Source organism: Mobula birostris, chromosome 1, assembly GCF_030028105.1.
Source record: "Mobula birostris isolate sMobBir1 chromosome 1, sMobBir1.hap1, whole genome shotgun sequence".
NCBI lineage: Eukaryota > Metazoa > Chordata > Chondrichthyes > Myliobatiformes > Myliobatidae > Mobula > Mobula birostris.
The window spans coordinates 45,389,619-45,413,564 of record NC_092370.1 but is presented as its reverse complement, the minus strand read 5'-3'; the positions used below and the strand labels follow the sequence as shown (position 1 = coordinate 45,413,564).

Genomic DNA, 23,946 nt, shown 5'->3' with positions numbered 1-23,946 from the left:
CTCTCTTGCCACCATTCAGGGCCCCAAACAGTCCATCCAGATGAGGCAACACTTCACTTGTGAGTCTGCTGGGGTCATCTATTGCATCCGGTGCTCCCGGTGCGGCCTCCCCTACATCGGTGAAACCTGACGCAGATTGGGGGACTGCTTCGTAGAGCACCTCCGCTCCATCCGCCACAACAGACAGGATCTCCCGGTAGCCACCCACTTCAACTCTGCTTCACATTCCCATTCAGATATGTCCATGCATGGCCTCCTCTACTGCCATGATGAAGCTAAACTCAGGTTGGAGGAGCAACACCTCATATACCATCTAGGTAGTCTCCAGCCCCTTGGTATGAACATTGAATTCTCCAACTTCCGGTAATTCCCTCCCCCTCCCTTCCTCTATCCCTATTTCACTCTGCCCCCTCCCCCAGCTGCCTATCACCTCCCTCATGGTTCCACCTCCTTCTACTACCCATTGTTTTCCTATCACCTCCCTGCTTCCCCTCCCCCACCCCTTTGTCTTTCAAATTACTGGTTTTTCAACTTAACCTACCAGCCTTCTCATTCCAACCCTCTCCCACCTTCTTTATAGGGCCTCTTCCCTTCCCTCTTCAGTCCTGATGAAGGGTTCTGGCCCGAAACGTTGACTCATTGTTTCCACGGATGCTGCCCGACCTGCTGAGTTCCTCCAGCGTGTTGTGAGTGTTGCTATGCCTCTGTGAAGTGTTTGAGAGGCTGCTAGACAGGCCCCAACATTTCAGTGTCCAGTCCTAATAGAATTTGTGGTAGCAGCACTGAGATTCAATGTAGTTCTCAGCACATCTTCCTAGACCCTGGAATGTGCCAGCCAGCAACATTTGCTGACTGACATCTCCATACATTGGAAGATCAACAAACTTTGGGCAGACAAAACTGTGTCCTTTACTAAGTAGATCACCTTCCAAGAGCAACAGCTGATGTTTGCTTTCATATGCATCTCCGAGAATGCCTACATGTCAGAGAGTCCAGGGCAAACCTCAACAAGGACCACTGGTTTTCATACATTTTTGGCAAATGTAGAATCATCATACATTTTGCCGTTGATTTTGATTAGGTCACATGGGAGCTGAAAAGATTTTTCTACCTACTAAAGAGCTGGGAGACTGAGCTCTGTTGCCCCAGATCCATCATCAAATCATTTTTTTAAAGCTTAACTTTTGGATGATGATCTCTTGCAATCCATATTTGAACTATGAAATAGATGCATTATGTCTCATGCTTGACTGAGTGTATCTAGACCAACTTTGGGAGCATGGATAGACAACACCAGTGTATCAAGGTATCCATATAATTGTTAAAAACTCAATATGCATATGTAAATAACATGATGTCTGTTTGGAATATAAGCCCTTGAAACCAATTTCATCAATATACCAGACAATGCTTTTCTAGCATGAGAAGTGCAAAGTGGTGTTGAATGTGGAATTTGGAGAATGGGCAGTGTTTCATGCCAATTAAACTGACCTAGGTAGCCCCTCTCAAGCCAATTGCTAAAGAACTTAGGGATATTCAAAACCTACTAAACACAAATTAATATTTGTATACACTAAAATGACTAATTTAGAATTTATAAAGAGTCAATTAATTAAAACACATATAAAGTATTAACAACTTTAAGGCAAAGAATTAATTCAAAATATTTTAAATTGTCTTCAACTTAATTTCCTCCCTCACAGTTATTTCTCTCCATTTAATGGTCAGGAATTGCTGCATGTTAATGCTCCACCACTGGAGCCCAGCATTAAACCTCAGCAGAGAAATTAACAACAGTGTTCAACTATTAAGTTCAGGTCTTTGATGTAAAACGTCTCACCAAGTTTTCATATTGTAGATCACAATGGGACGGCATCATAGCATGGCGGTCAGCATAAAGCTACTACAGCACTAGTGATCACTGACCCAGGTTCATTTCCTGCTTCTACCTGTCAGTGGTTTGTACATTCTCCCCATGACTGCGTTGGTTTCTTCTGGGCTTCCCCCCATATTCCAAAGGTGGACAGTTAAGATTAGTAAGTTGCATGGCAATATGGTGGACTGCGCAGAACAATCCTCATGGTATGTTTTGATGTTTCAATGTACATGTGACAAATAAAGCAAGTCCTTATCTTAATCTTTGTAAAAATGATACACAGTGGACTCAGAATTTCTTTAGTATTTGATCTCAAGTACTTCCTCTGAAGTCCCATAAGTCTGTTTTGTCATCTTCCCTGGCTCATTTGCTGATCTGCCTTCTCATTACCTGTATCATTGCCATTCAACCTCAACTTGTGGTAGTAAGTTTTCCTTCCAAGCACTGACACCAGAAATCCCGAAGATGCTGGAAATTTTGAGCATCGCACAAATTCTGGAAGAATTCTGCAGGTCAGGTGTCACTTATGGTAGGGAATAAACAGTTGATGTTTCAGACCATTGCTAAATAGAGAAAATTTATTGATGAATTTCTTATTTATGGCTCCTGGTTTAGTGTTCCCTGACAGTAAAATACCTTCACTGTAGCAACTCTGTCGAACCCTTTCATACATCTAAAGGTCTATGACACATTCCACTTTTCCTGATTGAGGTGACTTTTGAGTTTTCTATTTTTCCACCTACTTTCCTACGGTCACCCTCTACCCACACTACTCACCCTCCCCTAACTCCTGTACTTGCTTAAAACCTGTTAGATTTATTTTTCCAGTTTCTGTCTCCACAATCACTGCCTGACTAGCTGAATGTCTTTCCCATCTTTATTTCAGTCCTGGTGCTATTCTTCTCAAGTATTCTTGCTCATTTTCCAGATTTTACAAATAGGAGGCTATAACAGAGAAGTATTTCTTTGCCTTCACCACTGCAAACACTTTTATAAAGTTGGGCAAAGATGATGGAAGTGCGCCCCTGCAATTTTCACTCTTGTCGGGCCATTATGATGTTTTAAATGAAAGAAATCAGTCTGTTTCAAGTCTACTGACCTTATCATACTTTTTAACCTTCTAACATTTTCATGTTGTTTTACACTATGTTATAAACATGCATTGCAAATTAGCTTTAATTACAATGTGCAGTTTGTAGCACTGCTGTGAGCTGTGTTTAATGATGGTGAAGTGTACATAATTGTGTATCATACAGAACAGTAATGAGAAATCAAGCTAAGACGATCTCAGGTTATAATTTAATGTCCAAATAAATATGGTTCCAACACAATAAATTACTGTACAGAAAGAATGAAACAGGAGAGCAAACATCTAATCTCACCACTCCAAGCAGAAATGTGATGTTGAATTTAAGGTAGTGCTACGTTACTTGTACATAAATGCTTTGCTCATCAACACACACCTACCCACATGATGAATCAATCAATCAGACAGTGTGTAATGAATAGGTAGATTAGGAGGTAAAGTTCAATTTTACCATAATTTCTCCGAAATATTTTGCTTAACAGACAAAAATTCAAAGTTTGTGAATATAAAAAAAAGCTGGGAGTTGAAGTTTAGAATTTATCCACTTGATTCAATGCCAAAGCACAATAAAGGCAGCCTGCACACTAAGACTTGAAGCTACACTGTCACTACCTCAGTTCCACTGCCTGCAAGAGCTCTCTACTGAGGACTGCTGTAGGTATCGAGACTCACCCTTCCACTACAACATTGTAAATACTTCAGACTTCTGGTGTGAAAGCCAGTGCTTCTAAATGTTTAAACCAAATCCAGGCAAATTTATACAGTACCTAAGAGATGCCACAGACCCCTTCTAAACTGCTTACACTAAATCTTGGTTCTTTAGTTGTAAATACATCTGCAACAAGGAAAAGCTTCCAACTTCTACCTTGTTTACTGTATGCTTCTCACAATATTACTCAGCTCCTCTGCTTCAAGGGAAACGGAATTCCCTCATAAATGAAATGTATTCTACCATGTTACATCCTGCTGAATTTTCTTTTCAACCTCATCTAACACTTGTAACCAAGGATGAATTGTTAGACAACATTGCCCAGTATTACTTTCCAGAGTGCAAAATCAGCAAGCAAGTCTCGCGCAGTTCCCCAAACAATGTTGGATGAAAATACTTCTTGTATTTTGCCTGAAGATAGAATAAGATTCATAACCAAGATCAATTAGTTCACCTTTATTTATCACAGCCATTTGACTGGATACACAAAGCTCCTTCATTCTAATTAGGTAGATCAATTCATGATTGAAGAGGAGCATAAAAGCTTTTGGTAACAAACGATTCTGCTTTAATATACAGTAAATGCACAAAAAAGAGGCACAGAAGGTTACATATCTAGATTTAACATGTGTTAATGACACACGTTTTCCATATGTTAAAGACAAGGCTACTTTGGTTGCTTGGAGATTCAGAACAATTGAGCAGAATTAGAATATTTGAGCAAAATAGCAGGTAGCAATCAAAGGAACAGTTTCATTTTAACAATTATTCTAATGCTAACTTGCAAGAAAATTATTGTCAATCAATAAACAGGCTGCGCAATTGAAATTTTTATATAGAAAAACACTGGATTACATTGCATTGTACAAAATTTGTGTTGAACATTCTAAAGTGCTCTCAAATTATTTTAAATGCCACTAGGATGTTATAGAACTGATTTTAATTTCTAATAGTTTGCTTTAATGTTATTTTGAATATTGAGAATTACAGAACCTAAGCACTTTTTAAAAGTCCAGGTTTGTGCTTTTTATAAACAGGCTGCAGCCAAGCATGGTCAATGGGTACATTTCCAGTGTATAATGTGCTGATGCTGCATTATAATACTGCTGACCAAGGATAAATTTCTAAATAATTCTTCCCTAATCTTCCTCATGTGACATGAGAGGAGATTCTCTTTCAAAGAAAATAGATATGCAAAGTAAATTGTGCGGTAAAGCAAATTGTGATGCGGAACTCTTGACAGTTTGTCAATCCATGCAGCACTTTGCCTGCTATCAATTTTGAGAAAAGCATGATTAGCTTTTTCAGATCTGCTTTATCTTCCAGAAAAAGTAATTTGTAAATGCTTTAGGCAAAAAAAAAAGACGGTAGTCAGTTATTTCAGGAATATTGTAGACAGTTATCATGTATTTATGTTTTTTTTCATCACACTGAGCACTCAAGGGCAAATGGGGATGATATTGGTATGTGTTTGGGAATCTCATACTAGGGTTAGTCTTCTGAAACTGTGGAGTATTTTGGTCACTGGTCATTGCTCTTTCATGTTGCTCATGAAAGCTTAACTGAGGAATGGCCTCATGAGCATGTGACCCTGGTGGGAGGGTGTTTCAGTCACTAGGCCTATAGAACATACTGTACTGTGCAAAAATCTTAGGCACCCTAGATTTATGTTTATATGGTTTCAGAGGGTGTGGCCTCCACAGAGCGCTGATCACAACGTCGAGGCTCTCTGGAATTACCTGGAGAGACAGAAGCAAGTGAGACAGCCAAAGTCTGCAGAAGAAATGTGGCAAGTTCCCCAAGGTGCTTGGAACAATCTAACAGCCAATTTTCTTACGAAACAGCACGACAGCATACCAAAGAGAATTGATGCATTTCAAAAGGCAAAGGGTGGTCATACCAAATATTGATTTGATTTATGCAACACACACAGACTGCTGGAGGATCTCAGCAGGCCAGGCAGCATCTATGGGAAAAAGTATCAACGTTTCGAGCTGAGACCCTTCATCAGCCCTGACAAAGGGTCTTGGCCTGGAACGTCAACTGTACTCTTTTGCATGGATGCATGGATGTTGAGATCCTTCAGCATTTTGTGTGAGTTACTTGGATTTCCAGCACCTGCAGATGTTCCCTTGCTATTGATTTGATTTGTTTTTTTTTTCACTGTTTGCTACACTTTATAGTAAATTTTTTAATAGTTAAAAACTTTTCATTACTTTGAGGAAGCAGTGTGCATGTGGCAAAATCTGCAAGAACGATCGCGGCTTGAAGATCCAACAAGCGAGGATGAAGTGTTTGGCGGGAGCAGGAGCAGCACAACGCGCAGGTGTCCAACCTGGTGAGACGAAGGAGGGGCCAGGCCCAGAGTCACCCCATAGTGCCTGGAACCTCCAAGTGTTGCAAACTAATCCTTCTAACATGAAGTCTAACAGGAGGCGGATCAAATGGCCTGCAGTTAACATGACTTCACTGTGGAAGCAGTTTGTTGAAGATGTTAACCAAATTCTGGAGGCAAAGGCGAAGGGAGGGGTTGATAGGAAGCTGCAAGCCATGACAACAATTATTGTCAGTATTGCAGCTGAACGGTTCGGAGAAGAGGAGAAGGAAGGCTCAAAACATCTTACTCGAAGAACCAAAGAGCATTGAGGATCCACAACATCAGGCAGGAGATGAAAGTGCTGAAGTCCCAATACAAGGAGGCAGGACAAGAGGAGCACATTGGCTTGGCCCAGCTGATGTGCATACTACGAAAGAAGATCAGGGTCCTCTGCCGGGCAGAGTGGCATTGGAGGCGGCGGCATGAAAGGACTCCAAAACGTGCTGCCTTTATCGCCAACCCCTTCAAGTTCACCAAGGAGTTGCTGGGGGAGAAGCGCAGTGGGAAACTGGCCTGTTCGCAGGAAGACATAGACCAACATCTGAGAAAGATATATAATGATTGTGAAAGAGAGCAGGAGTTGGGAGAGTGCAACATCCTAATAGACCCACCTGAACCGGATGTCAGAGCTGCAACTAAAGGAAGTCAGAGAGATCGTCCGCAAAACAAGGGCAAGCTCAGCTCCAAGACCAAGCAACACTTGGTACAAAGTATACAAGAACTGCCCCAAACTCCGGCTGTGTCTGTGGAAGATCCTGAGAATCTTCTGGAGAAGGGGGAAGATCCCAGAACAGTGGGGAGTGGCTGAAGGGGTGTGGATCCCGAAGGAGGAAAATGCCACCCAGATAGATCAGTTTCGCATCATCTCCCTGCTGTGTGTCGAGGCGACGATCTTCTTCAGTGCAGTTTCTAACCGGTTGTGCACCTACCTAGCAAAGAACACCTATATTGATACATCAGTCCAGAATGGTGGCATTTCAGGGATGCCGGGCTGTCTGGAGCACATCAGTGTGGTGACACAGCTCACCAGGGAGGCCAGAGAGAACAAGGGCAACCTGTCAGTGTTGTGGCTTGACCTGGCAAATGCATATGGCTCCATTCCGCACAAACTGGTGCAGCTCACATTGACCAAATATCACGTCCCCAGCAGAATCAGAGACCTTATCGCTGATTATTACAGCAACTTCAGAATGAGGGTCTCTTCAGGAGCAATTACATCAACCTGGCACAAGGTGGAGATCCGCATCATCACAGGGTGCACTATCTCAGTGACACTGTTCTCCCTAGCCATGAACATGCTCACTAAGTCTGCTGAACCAGAGTCCAGAGGGCCCAGAATGAATTCTGCTCAACAGCAACCACCTATCAGGGCACTCATGGATGACCTCACAGTCACGACAGAATCAGTCCCAGGCTGCCAGTGGATTCTGCAAGGGCTCGAAAAGCTGGTGGAGTGGGCCCAGATGCGTTTCAAACCCGCCAAATCAAGATTGATGGTGCTGAGGAAAGGGAAGGTGGAGAACAAGTTCCGGTTCAGCATCGCAGACACAGCCATCCCAACCATCACAGAAAAGCCAATCAAGAGCTTAGGCAAAGTTTTTGACAGCTCTTTAACGGACACAACATCCATTCAGGCAACCTGCACCGAATTAGATGGCTGGCTGAAATCTGTGGACAAGTCTGGCCTACCTGGGAAGTTTAAAGCCTGGGTGTATCAGCATGGCATTCTTCCCAGAATCCTGTGGCCCCTCCTCGTCAATGCAGTTCTGATCTCGACAGTCGAAACCTTAGAGAGGAGGGTTAGCAACCACCTCAGGAGATGGCTGGGCTGCCAAAGAGCCTGAGCAGCATCGCACTCTATGGACACCACAACAAACTGCAACTGCCCTTCAAATCCTTGGAGGAAGAATTCAAGGCAACAAGAGCCAGAGAAGTGCTACAGTATAGGGACTCAAGTGACCTGAAGGTGGCTAGAGCAGGGATCCAAGTAAGTACTGGCAGGAAGTGGAGGGCAGAGGAAGCTGTTCAGGAGGCAGAGGCGAGGCTGCGTCACAGGAGGCTGGTGGGAGTGGTCACACGAGACCGAGCCGGGCTAGGATCCTTTCCAAATGGACAGCAAAGGGAAGGAAAGGCGTCGTCTAGTTCAGGAGGAGGTGAGAGCAGTAGTGGAGGAGATGAGAGCCTGCAAGGCAGTGGGAATGAAGCAACAGGAAGCTTGGACAAGGTGGAAGAATGCGATTGAGAGGAAAGTGACCTGGGCTGATCTTTGGAAAGCCGAACAACACCGCATCCAATTTCTCATCCAGGCAGTGTACAATGTGCTTCCAAGCCCATCAAACCTGCACACATGGGGGAAGGCAGAGTCATCTGCGTGCCCACTGTGCTCCAAGCGAGGAAGCCTGGAGCACATCCTCAGCGGCTGTGCAAGGGCACTTGGTGAGGGACGGTACAGGTGGAGGTATGATCAGGTCCTGAAGACCATCGCTGAAGCCGTCAGTGCAGGAGTTGAGTGGGCGAAGCGGTCCTGACTCTCCAAGCAGACCATTACCTTTGTCAGAGCTGGGGAGCAGCCAATACCTGCCAAAAGAACATCTGCAGGCATTCTGACCTCTGCAAGGGACTGGTAGCTGTTGGTGGACCTCGAAGGGCAGCTGAAGTTCCCCAACCATATCGCAGCCACCACCCTGCAACCAGACTATATCCTAGTGTCTGAGTCGACTAAGCAAGTGGTGCTGCTGGAGCTGACAGTCCCATGGGAAGATAGCTTGGAGGAGGCCTTTGAAAGGAAGCTCTTCAAGTATGCAGGACTGGTCAGCAACTGTCAGCAGGCTGGATGGAGAGTGAGGTATCTCCCAGTGGAGGTTGGTTATAGGGGGTTCATAGCCCGTTCTTTAGATAGAGTCTTCAGCATTTTGGGCATCGAGGGAGAGAGGAAGAGGGGAGCCATCCGCTGTACCACCGATGCGGCAGAGAGGGCCTCAAGATGGCTGTGGCTCAAAAGAGGGGAGCCATGGAGTCATAAGTAGCTAGCCATCTGGAAACAAGCTGGGGTCTGATCAGCCCCGGCTGGGTCACCTGGAGGAGGCTGTATGATTTTGAAAGACCCGAAACACCCGATGATTCCAGGAACATCACTGAAGATGTGTCCAGAAGCATGAATAGATGTATGTACACAGTTGCAAACATCTTCACTTTACAGAATTTTTGCGCAGACTTTTGCACAGTACCGTGAATATCTTCATCAGCATAGAGGAGGTTAGGTTATACCAACTTAATCTTGTTGGAAGATTTATTATTATTTTCAACATCCTTATTTGCCTTATAATAAGGTGGTTTAGGAATTTTTGGCTTCTTCATGATGACATCTGTAAAATTCCCAATAGAACAGTCGTCCCTAAGGTACTGAAGAGCCACATGAATGCCTATAAAACACAAAATGTACTATTTTTCTACTTTCAAACATTGTGATACTTCAGAATGAGTCATATGGCTTATTCATACTACCTTAGTTATGCAATTGCTCATGGAAATTCATGTCACTGATCTGAAATGTTAACTCTGTTATTTCCTCCACAAATGTGTGTGAACTATTGAGCATTTCAGCCTCTTCTGTTTTTATACAGTTGTGTATCTTGGGATTCTATGACAAAGTTGGAAACTTTTTTCTCTCTTCGCCTTTTGACCCAAAACCTCCTCAGAATGTGAGCCACAGCCAGAGGAGGGAATTTAGGGAGATCTTATTGAAACCTATTGAATGTTGAAATGCCAAGATAGCGTGAATGTGGAGGTGATGTTTCTTGTGGTGATGAAGTCTAGGACCAGAGGACACAGCCTCACAATTGAGGAACGTCTATTTAGAATGGAGATGAGGAGGAATTTCTTTAGCGAGTGTGGTGAATCTGTGGAATCTTTGCAGCAGTCAGCTGTTGTGGCTTTTGGGTGTATTTAAGGTGGAGGATGATAGTTTCTTGATTAGTCAGGACATGAAAGTATACGGGGAGAAGGCAGGAGAATGGGGTTGAGAGGGAAATAGATCAGCCACGATAAAATGGCAGAGTAGACTCGATGGGCCGAATGGCCTAGCTCTGCTCCGATACCTATGGTCTTATGGTCACATGTGCAGGCCTCTCCTTCACTCATTCATGCTTCTATGAAATAGATTGTAACTATACTGTATATATAAATAAATATGATTTGTCCATCTTATCCTATTCAATTAACTTAATAGTTTTCCTGCTTTTTACTGTGGTTGATTGTCTCTATGAATTTAGGCATACTAACCTATTTCCATACATCACTTTGCATTATAATCATACAGTGTGTAAAAAAAAAGACAGAAATTATTAAATTGGTTTATCATTGAAGCACCTTCAATAACTCCAAGAGACTGAAGTTGGGTAAAATACTGAAAGGCTTTTATTCGCTGTACAATACGACCTCCACGGTGAGTGTCTGCCCCCGGACTGAGGGGGAGGGGCAAGGCGAAACACCTTTATACAGGACTCTGTGGGAGGAGCCACAGGGGCAGTCAGCAGAGGGGCTTGTCCAGACAGTTAACCCAGTTACAACATATATATATATGGTTTACCACATTCACTCCTCCTTTTTTAAAAAAAGGAGTCCCACGGGGTGAAGTGACTGACAATATTTACAACAAGTATAATTACAGGTCAAGTCTATCAGGCAGTCGAGTCCGTCGCTGTGATCTACGTAGCACCAGTGGTGAATGCGTTGGCGATGGCAGTTGTGCTGGTTCCGGCCTGACTTGAGTTGCCAGCGTATTAGGCGTTGTTAATCCTTCGTGCGTGTGCATCGCGCCCGGTATGGGAGTGTCGTGTGGTGTCTGTATAAGGTTTGGGGTGCACGGTGTCTTGTAGGTACATACATTGGTGGGTACGGGGTCAATAGTCACCATGGAGTGTTCAGGGTAGGGGCCCGGAGCTCCAGCGGGCGCCAGGTCGTGGATGGAGACCGTGTCCTCCCGCCCATCAGATAAAACCACGTAGACATACTGAGGGCTCGCATGAAGTAAGTGAAACCTCTCGACCATCGGGGAGTATTTATTGCTCCTCGTATGTTTCCAGAGCAGCATTGGCCCCGGGGACGTCAGCCAAGTTGGTAGGGTGGTTCTAGTGGTCGACTTTCTGGGAAAAGAAAAGAGCCGCTCATGAGGGGTGGCATTGGTGGCTGTGCATAACAGGGAGCGGATGGAGTGGAGTGCCTCGGGAAGGACCTCCTGCCAGCGGGAGACCGGCAGTCCCTTTGACCTGAAGGCTAAGAGTGTGGCTTTCCACACCGTGCCATTCTCCTTCTCTACCTGTCCATTCCCCCGGGGATTATAGCTCGTGGTCCTACTGGTTGCAATTCCCCTAGCCAGCAGATATTGGCGCAGCTCGTCACTCATAAATGAGGACCCTCTGTCACTGTGGATATAGCATGGGTATCTGAACAGAGTGAAGAGCTTGTGCAGGGCTTTTGTAACTGACGTGGTAGTGGTGTCGGGGCAGGGGATGGCGAAGGGGAACCACAAGTACTCGTCGATAACGTTAAGAAAGTACACATTGCGGTCAGTGGAGGGAAGGGGGCCCTTAAAGTCAACACTCAGTCGCTCAAAGGGGCTGGTGGCCTTGATGAGTTGTGCCTTTTCGGGTCGGTAGAAGTGCGGTTTGCACTCTGCGCAGACTTGGCAGTCCCTGATCATCATCCTGATCTCCTCAAGGGAGTAGGGCAGTTCCGGGCTTTCACAAAGTGGAAAAGCCGGGTGACTCCCGGGTGGCAAAGGTCTACATGTAGGGCGTATAGCCGGTCAATCTGCGCGTAGGGCATCGGAGGGCTCATTGAGCTTCCCAGGCCTGTACATGATGTCATAGCTGTAGGTGGAGAGTTTGATTCTCCACCTCAGAATTTTATCATTTTTGATTTTGCTCCGTTGCTGATTATTAAACATGAACGCGACTGAGCGCTGGTCAGTTAGCAGAGTGAACCTTTTGCTGGCAAGATAGTGCCTCCAGTGCCTAATAGCTTCCACTATGGCCTGCACCTCTTTCTCTACCGCAGAGTGCCGAAGTTCAGGGCCTTGAAGGGTACGGGAGAAGAACGCCACTGATCTTCCTGCCTGGTTGAGGGTAGCAGCCAGCGCAAAGTCGGAGGGGTCACTCTCTACTTGGAAGGGAATGGCCTCATCCACCGCATGCATTGCTGCTTTGGCAATGTCCCCTTTTATGCGACTGAAGGCCGCGCGGGCCTCGGCAGAGAGGGGGGATGTGGTGGACTTGACCAGGGGCGAGCCTTGTCTGCATAGTTAGAGACCCATTGGGCGTAATATGAAAAGAAGCCCAGGCACCTTTTGAGGGCTCTGAGGGTGTTGGGAAGCGGGAGTTCCAACAGGGGGCACATACGGTCAGGGTCAGGGCCAATGACTCCATTCTCCACGACACACCCAAGGATAGCAAGTGGGGTGGTCCCGACTACACACTTGTCCTTGTTATAGGTGAGGTTGAAAGATTTGGCTGCTTGGAGAAATTTTTGGAGGTTGTTGTCGTGATCCTGCTGGTTGTGACCGCAGAATGGTGATGTTATCCAGATATGGGAACTTGGCCTTCAGTTGGCACTGGTCCACCATCCGGTCCATTTCCCTCTGGAAGACAGATACACCATTCGTGACACCAAAGGGGACGCGCAGGAGTTGATAAAGCCTGCCGTCTGCCTCGAAGGCGGTGTAAGGGCGGTCCTCCCGGTGGATGGCGAGCTGATGGTAAGCGGATTTTAGGTCTATGGTCAAGTACACCTTGTACTGTGCTATCTGATTGACCATATCTGCGATGCGGGGTAGAGGGTACGCGTCGAGCTGTGTGAACCTATTGATGGTCTGGCTATAGTCCACGACCATCCTATTCTTCTCCCCGTTCCGAACAACGACCACCTGCGCCCTCCAAGGACTTGTGCTTGCCTCAATGACCCCCTCCCTCAGCAGCTGCTGCACCTCCGACTTAATGAAAGCTCTGTCCCCCGCGCTGTACCTCCTGCTTTTAGTTGCCACGGGTTTACAGTCGGGGGTCAGGTTGGCGAACAGCGGTGGGGGGGATCTTGAGGGTGGAGAGGCCGCAAGTGGTGTCGGTAGTGTGGCAGTTGGTATGATGTTGGGAGGGATGTGCGGGTCGGTGTGTGTGTGTGGTCAGTGGTGGGGTACGTGACATATCTCTACAAAACTGGGGATTTACGACAGTAAATGGTGGGAGGGGCCCATCATACTCCATTGTCATGCTTTGCAGGTGGCTCTGGAAGTCGAGCCCTGTGCACAGGGGCACACAGTTGAGGCATGACCAGTAATGTAAAGTCCCGATATTCTGTGCCCTGCACCACTAGCGTCGCTACACAACCCCCCCCCCCCCCCCGGATGTCTGTTGTACGCGACCTGGAAGCCATGGTTACCCTCTGACTTACCGGCCGTATCGCGAGTCCGCAATGCTGCACCGTGGCCGGGTGGATAAAACTCTCCGCGCTGCCTGTGTCAAACAGGCAGCTTGTCCTGTGCCCCTCCACCAGGATGTCCATCGTTGACCTTGCGAGCTGGTGGGGAGCGCTTTGGTCGAGGGTCACGGAAGCCAGGGTTGAGTCGCTGTCTTGGTCCGGCGCGGTGGGGTGGCCCGTGAGCACCCGTTGGTCGTAGGCAGTGGGAGGTGGCGCCTACCAAGCTGGCCACCCCCATGTCTCGCACGTGGTGGCGGCGTGCAGGGAAGATGGCGACAGGTAAGATGGCGGCCCCCATGTCTCGCATGTGGTGGCAGTGTGCAGGGAAGATGGCGACCTCCACGTCTCGCACGCGGCGCTGTTTGATCCCGCTCACGGTTTTGACCTACAGACCTTGGCGAAGTGGCCCTTCTTTCCGCAACTGGAGCAGGTAGTTTGTCGGGCCGGGCAGCGTCCAGGGGTGCTTCTCCAGTCCGCAGAAGTAGTACTTCGCGGACTCACGACTGGCGTCAGCCGAGGTCAATTCACCAGCGGGTTGTGGGGTCTGCGACAGCCACGAGGCCATCAGGGGATCGCGTGCCTGGAGAGCCTCAGAGTTGTGCAGAGCAGCCTCCAGTGCATTGGCCAGCTCAATCACCGAACTTAAGGTAAGATCGGCTTTTTCCAGCAGCCGCTGGCGCACATACACTGACCTGGTCCCCATGACAAAGGCGTCCCTCACTAGGAGTTCTGCATGCTGCGCCGCCGTCAGCTCCTGGCAATTGCAGGCTCGCACGAGCGTCCGTAGGGCCTGGACGAACTCAGCACTCAATTCCCCGGGGCGTTGTTGCTGAGTCGCTAAGCGGTGCAGAGCATAGACACTGTTTATCAGCCGCAGGTATTGTCCTTTGAGGGCACTCATCGCGCTATCATAGTTCGGCTGGTCTCTGATCAGTGAATAGACCCGTGGACTGACCCTGGAGAGTAGAACTCTGAGCTTCACTACGGGGTCGGTCGCTTTAATCTCCTCTAGGTACACTTCGAAGCAGGCCAGCCAGAGTTCAAAAGCATTTCCAGCTTCAGGTGTTTGCGGATCAAGGTCTAATTTGTCTGGTCTCAGTGTGTGTTCCATGCTTTAAAATGTAGAGCAAATAAAATTGAAGCACCTTCAATAGCTCTAAAAGACTGAGGTTTGGTAAAATACTGAAAGGCTTTTATTCGCTGTACAATACGACCTCCACGGTGAGTGTCTGCCCCCGGACTGAGGAGGAGGGGCAAGGCGAAACACCTTTATACAGGACTCTGTGGGAGGAGCCACAGGGGCAGTCAGCAGAGGGGTGTGTCCAGACAGTTAACCCAGTTACAACATATATACATATGGTTTACCACAATCATTGTCACATGTAACAAGATACAGTTGAAGACTTTGTCTTGCATACTATCCATACATATTGTGGCGAACATTCAGTCCATGATAACAGACGAGAAAAGCTTGTTTATTCCAGCTGATGTCTTTTTTTTATTTCAATATATACTTTATTCAAAAATAAATATATACGATAAACCATTCAATAACTTTCCATCCTTTACATACGTTTCCATTAAAGTCAGTCCATATCCATATTTATGGCCCCCCACGTGGCACTCCAGTAGTTCAGCTTAGCATCTCATTGTTGAGGGGTATACTCCCCGCCACCCGACCCCTCCCACTCCCACGGGTGGAGAAACCTATACTGTGGTCCTTCCCCACCGGGCCCTTGCGGTGGCTGCACCAAGTTTCAGTGCGTCCCTCAGCACGTACTCCTGCAGCCGAGAGTGTGCCAGTCGGCAGCATTCTCCCACGGACGTCTCCATGTGCTGGTAGATCATCAAGTTTTGGGCCGACCAAAGAGCGTCTTTCACCGAGTTGATGATCTGCCAGCAGCACCGGATGTTGGTCTCCGTGTGCGTCCCTGGGAACAGCCCGTAGATCAGAGAGTCCTCTGTTACGCAGCTGCTGGGCATGAAACATGACATTAGCCCGTCCATCCTGCTCCACACCCTCTTTGCAAATTGACAGTGTGCAAAGAGGTGGGTCACAGACTCCTCCTCATTGCAGTCCTCCCGTGGTTGGGCAGTGGGGTGCGGAGACGACGTTCCGGGCATACAGGAGGGCTCTGACTGGGAGGGCCCCTCTCACCGCCAGCCAGGCGAGGTCTTGGTGCCTGTTGGTGAGATCTGGCGATGAGGCAATTTGCCAGATGAACTGGATGGTCTGCTCAGGGAACCACCCCACTGTGTCCATCATGTCCTTCTCCTGCAGTGCCTGCAGGACATTACGTGCCGACCACTGCCTGATGGCCTTGTGGTCAAAGGCGTTCTCCTGGAAGAACTTTGCTACGTAGGACAAGTATGCCGGCAACGACCAGCTGACTGGGGCGTTGCGCGGGAGTGGGGCCAGACCCATCCTTCGTAGCCAGGGTGACAAGTAGAACCTGGGCACATAGTGGTACTTGGTGCCCACATACCTGGGTTCTACACACAACCTGATGCAGCCACATACGAAGCTGGCCATCAAGGTGAGGGCGACATTGGGGACGTTCTTACCCCCATTGTCCAGGGATTTGTGCATGACAGTCTGTCTCACCCACTCCATTTTGGATCCCCAGACGAATCTGAAGACAGCTCGGGTGATTTCCGAGCTGTAGGAGCGGGGGACGGGCCAGACCTGCGCCAAGTACAGCGGCCCTGAGAGCACCTCACACCTGATGACCAGGTTCTTGCCCGTTATCGACAGGGAGCACCCTCCCCACAGTTCCAGTTTCTGTTTTACCTTGGCAGTCCGCTCCTGCCAGTTCTTGTTGCACGTCTCAGCCCCTCCGAACCAGATCCCCAACACCTTCACGTGGTCAGACCTGATGGTTAAAGGGACACTGGATCAGTCGGGCCAGTTGCCAAAGAGCATGGCTTCGCTCTTCGTGCGGTTGACCCTGGCCCCCGACACTAGCTCAAACTGTTCGCAGATGCCAACCAACCTACGAACTGACCTCGGATCAGAGCAGAAGACGGTGACGTCGTCCATGTACAGGGAGGTTCCAACTGATGTCTTTATTGTGACAAGCACGGGAAGCAGCTCAGGCACTATGACCTGGGGAGAGCATTCACTCAGTCACAGACAGACAGGGGAGGTGATTGTCACACACCCTTGTTATAGTCAGGGTGATCCACAAACACACAGACGAATAACTGCATAACGCAAGCTAAAATATAACAATAAATGAACTTGAATATCCCACCATAATCCCACAAAATCATTTTAACATGAGAGCAACAAATAGCACTGGCCCCTAGGAATGCTGGGGCAGGCTGTCAACCAGCCCCCCTGCCCCGGAGGTGTTGGCCATGCCCAGCAACTCCAGAGTACACAACAAAGTCCAAAGGTCCTGGTGATGGCCGATGCTGTCACCTGGGGTGCCATGGGATTTCTATAGCTCTCCTCCATCCATGGGAGGCAAGAGGCAGGGCACCTGGAGTGTCATTTCCTTCCTTCAGCCTCGCTGGGTTGGTGGTGGCCTAGGGTTGAAACGGTTCCAGCCAATCCTGGTGCAGCGCACTGCCTTCCTCCCCTCAAGCTACCGCACCCATTATACCACATTGGAAATGCAGTTGAGCACCTTCCAAGCCTGGGAGATATTCCCTTCATCTGGGTAGGGCAGTAGACCTATACTGGGGCCCCCCCACCAGGTACTGCAGTATTGGCTCCCTAGACTGTTGGCCCAGCCCTTTCTGGGATGTGCACGAACATCTCCATACCCTGCCTGTGCCCAGGCCACCAGAAGTGTTCACGTAGCTTGCCCAACATCTTGGTGACCCTGAAATGGCTGACTTCAATCGGCGCAGAGCCCCCAGGGGACCACCGGCTGCAGGAGATGTCTGTTGTTGGAAAATAGACACTGGTGGAATAAAACACGTTATGCATCTCCAGCGTGTCAAACTGAGAGTATCGGGCTTTGGTCTCTGGAGACTTTTGCCGACTCTGGCTGCTATCCCACACTCAGCCATCCCCTCTCCCGGGCAAACACAGGATCGCTCACCTGCTTGCCGCACAGCTGATGGTCGATGGTCTACCTGGCTGCTGGCTTCCACCCGAAGTGCCGCCACCACCACTGGCCCCCAGTTCCGCTGTGTTGCGTTGGGCCGCTGCAGGGCGTGCTGCACTGCGGCGGGCTGCTGCGAGACCGGTGGTGGTTGTAACTGCCCCCGCTGGGTCCGATTCCTGGAGCTGCCCTACCGGAGAGCCACGGCTTCGGCACTGAGGTAGAGTGTTGCCCCCGGCACATCCACGTGGCCCCACTGTGGGACAGCAAGTCCAGCCCAATGATGCGGGGCTCCTGGATGTCGGCGAGCCACACCTCGTGCTCCACTGTGCTTTACCCCACTGCGATCCGCAGCCACCTCTTCCCTCTCATCACCGCAAAGTTGCCAGTGACCGTAGCCAGCAGGACCACTTTCATTGTCCACCCAGGCGGGAATGGCCGGTCCGTGTTGGGGAGGAAACCCGGGCAGATGATGATGACGGTTGACCCCGCGTCCACCAACACGCGCCATCCGACATCCTCCAGCACTCAGTCCATGTATGAGCCTTGCTCTTCCCCCAAACGCCCACCTGGAGAGGCGGCAGTGGAGGGATTCTGCTGCAGGTATTGGGCTGCGCCACCAGCCCGACATTTCCCAATGGCTGCACTGGGCTGTGGTGTGGCACTGCCCTATCCGCCTCTGCCAGCACCTCAGCCAGTGATGGTGGTGATGTCAGGTGAACATGCTGCTGGGGGCACTCCGGTGTCAGTGCCTTTACAAAGGGAAAGCTCTTCCTTGGCTGCAGGAGGGAACTGGGTGCAGCCAAGCCGAGCACAGTGGTGGAGATCTGCTATAAATGTCCCTAAGTTTTCTCCCATGTGCTGCCGCCAGCTGCCCAGTTCTTCCCTCGTTGCTCTCTCCAACGTCCTCTGCCTGAAATGCTACTCTAGTGCCACCATGAGGGCCTTGTAGTCACGCTGTACCGCTGGTGTTCAGTCGAGAAGGGCCCGCAGGGCATCCCCCTCCTGTGCCAGGACAAGGTGCACTGCCATCTCAGTAGGGCTTCACCCGTTGTGCCATGTGGCGAGTTTGACTTGTGCCAGGTAAGGCTCCAGATGACTGGCACCATTGTATCTAGGCACCTTCATGGTGGACCTTGTAACGTTAATTGCTGAGGCACGTTGATCTTCCTCTTGCTCTGGCAGCATTGGTGGTGTCTGCCATGTTGCCCGACCTCCCATGGCTGCAATATCTTGGGTTCCCAGGTGTGGGCCACGAGGGAGGTGGGTGATGCGTTCTGCTGTGTCCCTTGGGTTGGGGAGCCTGGGTACATCCGGATTACCTGGGAAGGCATAATGCTTGGTTCCCAGTTCCTCCCTCTAGGTCGGCATCCCATCTTCGGGAGCCCAGCCTGGGGATGTGGGTCAGGCATTCCGTTTGGTACCTCGACTTATTCCCAGGGTCTTAAGGCACTCCATCCGACATCTTAGCTCTTCAATTTCACTATCAATTTCTAATCCCACTCCTGACACCAATGTGGCAAGCATTCGGTCCATGATGACAGACGAGAAAAGCTTATTTATCTTAACTGATGTCTTTATTACAACGAGCAGAAATCAGACTGGGCACTATGACCCAGGGACAGAACCCATTAGTCACAGACAGACAGGAGAGGTAATTATCACACACATGGTGGTCCACAAATACACATGCGAATAACTGTACAACCCAAACTAAAATGTAAAAATAAATGAATTTCCCACCATAATCTCACAAAAGCATTTTAAAACAAGAACAATAAATAGCGCTGGCCACAACAACAGAGAGTGCAGAATAAACTGTCACAGTACTGAGAAAGTGCAGTGTAGGTAGTCAGTAGGTGCAAGATCACAGCGAGGTAGATTTTGAGTCTAGAAGCCCATCTCATTATGTTGGGGAACTCTTCGGTTGTCTTATAATAGCAGAAGAGAAGCTGTCAGAGCATGCTTCAGGCATTTGTATCATCTAACCAATGGGAATGGTTAGGATTAGGATCATCAAAGAAATTGTTGCGGGTGGGTGGGATCTTTGATTATGTTGGCTACTTTATGGAGGCAGGAAGCACTATACAACGTTTGTAGATGGAGTCCATGGAGGGGTGTCTGGTTCCCATGACACGCTGAGATACGTCCACAACTCTGCAATTACTTGTGGTCACAGACAGAGCAGTTTTCCTACCAAGCTGTTATGTGTCTGAATAGGATGTTCTCTTTGGTGCATCTATAAAAATTGATGAGCGTCAAAAGGGACTTGCCAAGTTTCTTTATCCTCTTGAGGAAGGGAAAGCACAGATGCCCGTTCTTGGCCATGGATGTTCCTCGGAAAATAAAACTCTCAGACTTCTTGACCTAAGTACCATTGGTGTACACAGGAACATGTGTACCTCCAACTTTCTGAAGTCATTTGTTGTACTGATATTGAGGGAAAGATTACTGTCAGAACACCATGTTACTAAGCTCTCTATCTCCTTCCTGTACGTTGACTTATCATTATTTGAGTCATGGCCTACTACTGTGGTATCATCTGCAAACTTGCAGATGGGGTTAGGGCTGTGCATGGCCACGCAGCGTGAGTTAGTGGAGTGGAGTAGAGGGCTGAGGATGCAATCTTGTGAGACACCAGTGTTAAGAATTCTGCTAGAAATCTGCAGCAGTTAATTAAATTTAATGCCTTTGTTTGTTGTAATATTTGTCCGAAGGTAATAATAAAATCAAATAGTTGTACAGTAGCTGTAATATCATTAATATTATGAGTTCAGTATTCCTTCCAATATGTAATTTTTTCACACTTGTTTCAAAAAATTAACAATTCTTATCACAAATTCATTTATAGGTCAAAGCACAAAAGCAAAAGCAGAATGAAAACATTAGATTCCTCTTCCGTGAAATTGATTCACTTACACACAATTAGGCCTGCACTGCAGGGACAAGAACTGCAGCTGTTCAGTTTAAGGGGACCAACTATTACTTGCAGGTTATAGGGATTTATCCGAATCTGATCTCACTGTGTTTGCTAAATGGGAACAGTGGTATAGCAGAAATTTGGTAAATGAACTTGGATGAATTATTCCAGCTCAACTCAAGACCGGTCCTTAGCCATGTTGCCCTATTTATTTCCCTCTAACTGTTTCTCTCTAACATGCCCATTATCTCCACCATTATTTCATCGATGAACCAATTATCTAGACCAAGCAGTATGTCATTGGGATGTGGGAGGAAACTGTAGTATCAGGGAGAGACACAAACAGTCAAGGGAAGAAAATGAAAGATTCATTCAGACAACAACAATGTTCAAAATGAATCAAGGTCATCAAAGATAGTCAAGGCTTCTCTTACTGACAGGGCAAAGAAGGAGAAGCAGGTCCCTAGTCAGGAAAGCCTACCTCCCTTTCAAGAGTCTTCTAGGAACTATAGTCCTATTTCTAAATGTCTGAAGAACACTATACCTGGTAGTAAAGACTACCTTAGTTCTTGGAGAATAAATTTCATCACCTTTATCTCTGTTCCTCAATCTAGTATGGGTGCATGGTAGTACTGGAAACACAAGCCACAGACCCTTGGCCACTTCCCCACAGCAAGGCAACAGCCGGGCAAATGTCATGATGCCCTCAAAACCATGGTGAACAATGGAATCCAGTCACAAGGCAGCACAGGTCAAATCTTCCAGTCCAGTGTGCATAACTTAGATGGCTCCTTCCTTGCTGCAGTGGGAAGTGTCACATTTGACAGCAGAGGTTTCAACGTGGTTGAGTTCACAAGAGTCAACAAGAGGTTGACAGTTATTTCCAGAAGGATAGACTGCAAGATTCTTACAAGGCCATGTATAGCACTGAAACATAACTCTTTCTGGTTATTTGACACCTCTCAAAGAATATCAGGAGAATGGACAATGCTCCAATAATCCACATGAGCATGCTGATCAGCCTTCGTCTCCAGGCCCTCCCATCCTAGACCTTACCTGAGAGAACTCTGCAGTAGACCTTGAGTGGTACAATGCTGGCCATGATGCACCAATTTTTCATTAATCGGTCCTATCTCATTTTATTCCCATCACATTCCATCAACACCCTCCAGGTTCTACAGTTCATCTAACCACAAGGAGCAATTTATGTGTCAAATTAACCTACTAACCAGCACATCTTTGGGTGTGGAAAGAAAATATTATTACACTAATGAAGATTTGTTTTGTGATTTCTGCCTGCCACTTATTTATAAACCGAATACACAAACTTACAGACACCTTGCATGAGGGGGGTGCATGACAATCTCAAGATAACATGACAATCTCCTTCAGTCAAACTGGCATGGATCCCCCGTGAAATGCTATTTTACTACAAGGTTTTTACAAGTGAATGGATTGTTAGGCCTCGCGTTATCAGTGGGATCTTTTCATACAAAGTCTTATCACTTTTTATTAAATGTTGCTTTCCACTATTTCAAGATAGATATTGACTGGAGCGAATTATTATCTCCATCAATATAGTAGAACTTGACATAAATTCTTTATGCATCTGTATGATAATATCATCAACAGTAATTTCTGTACAATTGTGCCAGCACAGCTGATTCCAATGCATTCATGACTTTTGAATCCATGCAAAATTGTTTAATCATTTCCGAGAAGGGGTGCCAACTAATGAATATGTTGGAATGGAGAAAAAAATGCCCTCTAATTGAAAAGGATACGAAATCCAGGTTACATTGTGATGCCACACTTATTTTGAGCAGCAAATGGATTTGTTGCAATTGTTCCCTGGAGAGTAAATTAGAACCAATCAATTCCCACATGCAGCCCCATATACCAAATGCATGTTGTCAAGTTAATCCCTTTACTAATCCATAGTGAAGGAAATACAAAGAGAGAGTACAAAGAAGGTTCACCAGATTGATTCCTGGGATGGCAGGACTTTCATATGAAGAAAGACTGGATGAACTGGGCTTGTACTCGTTGGAATTTAGAAGATTGAGGGGGGATCTGATTGAAACGTATAAAACCCTAAAGGGATTGGACAGGCTAGATGCAGGAAGATTGTTCCCGATGTTGGGGAAGTCCAGAATGAGGGGTCACAGTTTGAGGATAAAGGGGAAGCCTTTTAGGACCGAGATTAGGAAAAACTTCTTCACACAGAGAGTGGTGAATCTGTGGAATTCTCTGCCACAGGAAACAGTTGAGGCTGGTTCATTGGCTATATTTAAGAGGGAGTTAGAGATGGCCCTTGTGGCTACGGGGATCAGGGGGTATGGAGGGAGGGCTGGTGCAGGGTTCTGAGTTGGATGATCAGCCATGATCATAATAAATGGCGGTGTAGGCTCGAAGGGCCGAATGGCCTACTCCTGCACCTATTTTCTATGTTTCTATGTTTCTATGAAATCTATACTTTTGTCCAGTGAAGAAGATAGTTACATATCCATGAAATACTATATGTTTGTCCAAATGTAAATCCTTTAGAAAATAGATTGGCAAAGCCTGTTCACTTTTATAAGCACTTTCATAAACTGCATTAGTGACATCTCAAAGTGATTCTCTCATTTGTAAAATGCCGACATCCAAAGGGGGAAAAATGGAGAAAAAATACTCTACTTGTTTTGATGGTTTATTTACTCTACTTCAATACAGTATATTGATGGATTATTAATACCAGGAACATGCTCATTAAAAGAAAATATTATATTTTAATGTAAGAAACAAGAAAACAATGGAACATGCTTCTGGATATATTGAAACATATTACAGCAAATTAAATGTTTCAGAAATGCTTTCAAAATGTATTGTTGAGCTTGTTGCCATATCACAAGCACGTGCATGCACAGGTGGAATGAAAATCTTGTAGCAGAGCCACAGGCACATCATCACATAGCATCATGCACAAGCAAAACAATAAACTTGAAAATAAATTATACACAACTTTTACAAAATAACACAATTAGAACAAATCTCTTCAAACCCCTAATGATGTATAGATGCTATCATGTATTTGTTGTGATAGCATCCATATAGTAGGATCAGGATAGATCCTCTGAGATTTTGATGTCCAGGGACATGAAACTGCTCACCCTGTCCACTGCTGACTCCACAAAGAGGAGTGGGGTTTGTTCTCTTCACTTCTGATCTTACTGACTTTGAATGCAAAGTTGTTTTTGTGACGCCACTCAACCAGCTAAACTACTTCACCTATTTCTCCTTATCTGAGGCTGTGCCTAGCCGCATAGTTACGAGTGTAGAGAGAGTAGACACATATCCTTGAGACCCTTAACATAGGATCGGAAGGTGCAGAATCTTTATGGGTTGAGCTAAGAAATCGCAGTGGTGAAAGGACCCTGATGGCAGTTCTATAGAGGCCTCCAAACAGCTGC

General features: G+C 47.1%; 1 pseudogene; it reads left to right on the top strand.

Moving 5' to 3' along the window:
- The first annotated feature begins 6,222 nt into the window (after window positions 1-6,222).
- Window positions 6,223-17,427, top strand: LOC140187834 (uncharacterized; annotated as a pseudogene).
- The last annotated feature ends 6,519 nt before the right edge of the window (window positions 17,428-23,946 follow it).